Below are 2,080 nucleotides of genomic sequence, written 5' to 3' on the forward strand. Positions count from 1 at the left end.
TCTTTCTTTCTTTCTTTCTTTCTTTCTTTCTTTCTTTCTTTCTTTCTCTTTTCCTCCCTCCATCCTCCTCCTCTTTCTTTCTTTTTTCCTCCTAAAGGATGCTAGAATGGTGGACTTGGAAAAGACTTTAGGGCAGGCTACTAGATCCAGTCTCATTTTACATATGATAAAATAAGTCAGGTGAAAGTTCTCTCAAGAACACAGTCAGTGGCTCACAAATCTGGAACCTGATCATGCAGTTCCTATTCAAAAAGATGGTCTGTGTTCAAAGGTTTTTTTTGGCACTAATGTTTTCTTATTGAATTTTTTTTATTGAGACTATATGGTAAGTAATTTGAGGCTGAAGTTATGTGTATTCAGCAACAAGAGAAATACATTTGATTTACAAGATTTTGTGTTGTGGTCATTGGGGAAAATCATGGAATTACCCTCTCCCAGTAGTTCAGCCTATGATATCATCTTAGAACTAAAATAAATGCATCTTTGAGAAATAACATGACCCATTTCTGTTTTTTTCCAATGTTCTTCTGAGTTGAGGAGAAAGATGTTCCCATGACCTATTAAATTTTACCCCTTCTTACATCACCACCCTCACACATATAGGAGTCCTTATTTTGTAGGCCAAAGAGATGCCATAACCTTGAGGGGAGCTTTTTCTGATGAGGATATGACTGTGCATGGAAGAAACGATTTATTGCAAAATTTACCATGATGGACAGACTGTCTTGATCCATTGCAAATTCACCACGCTGGACCGTCTTTCAGGTAAAACAAGACTCACAGTTCCCACAATCTTTTAACTGTTTGTAGAAGAAACTTTGACTTCAAAAGGAATTTATTATAGCTTTACAGAACACTCACAATATGGAGTTGAGAAATAAATCTCAGAGAGCAGCTACCTATAAATTAAACTTCATTTTTAGACTAATAAAATTGAGTGAAATATAATATGCTACCTACAAATGCACTCATTTTGATAAAACTATATTGGCAAAGGGATTAAAGTAACATATCTGGAGGTGCATTAATGATCTTGAAAACCTGTATGATGCTGGAAAGCCACACAGTAACAGAGGCAGTGTGGGAAGAGAGCATTGTACCTGGAAGACAACCTAAGTAGACAAAAGAAACCATTCCATTCATTTTCAGTTAGCCTCAGCCAAGGTCTTAGGACACAGTTAGAAGGGAACCAGATTCTTTCTCAAAGTATCACAAGCATGGTCTCCAGGCCAGTCGCTGGTGCTGGTCCCCGCTAATGTCTCCTAAGTTGGCTTTCCATCCATCCTGTTACTTTCAGCACTATTGTCTTTCAGGCTCCTGCATAGTGGCTAGCCATCTATGCTTACAGCATTCAGCTGATTTAAAAATGCAATTTTCAACATCTTCCACATTCCTTCAAAAAACCAGCGTCATGAAGTTCGTCATAGCAACACCCTGCTCTCTGGTAACAACTTTTGTATTAGTTACTTTCTGTTGCTATGTTAAAATACCACGACCAAGGCAGTTTATAGATGGAAAAGTTTATTTTGGCTTATGCTTCCAGAGGGGTAAGAGTGTATCATGGTGGGAGAGGCATGACAGCAGGCATCTGGAGCAGTAAACTAAGTAATAACATCTTCAACTACAAGCAGAAAGTAGAGAACAAACTGAAAACAGGGTGAGTCTATGACGTCGGAAAGCCCACCCACAATGATGTACTTAGCAAGGCTATACCACCATCCCAAACAGTGTCCAAATGCCCAATCAAACATCACAGTGGAGGTGGGAAAAGAATAACCAGAAATAGTTTTCTTTTCTTGGAAAAAGCGCAGCAGTATCAGCCTGTTCCAACTCTGGAGAAGTATCGGGATTTCCAGGTGCTAGGGCATTATGGGAACCCTTTTCTTTCCCCAAGTGACAAAGGGACAATGTCCATGCGGATGGTTTCTTCCCAGTTTGGCAGTAACGGATCTGTGAGAACTCCTCTTTAAAAGTTTGTCCAGATTGACATACCAGCCAAGACTCTTCTGACCCTCTCACCGCCCACTTGCTAACTCCTGCCAGGAAACAGCCGAGAAACCTATAAAGGCTGTCCAGGGAT

This window comes from Grammomys surdaster, unplaced genomic scaffold, assembly GCF_004785775.1.
Source record: "Grammomys surdaster isolate TR1022 unplaced genomic scaffold, NIH_TR_1.0 67, whole genome shotgun sequence".
Lineage (NCBI taxonomy): Eukaryota > Metazoa > Chordata > Mammalia > Rodentia > Muridae > Grammomys > Grammomys surdaster.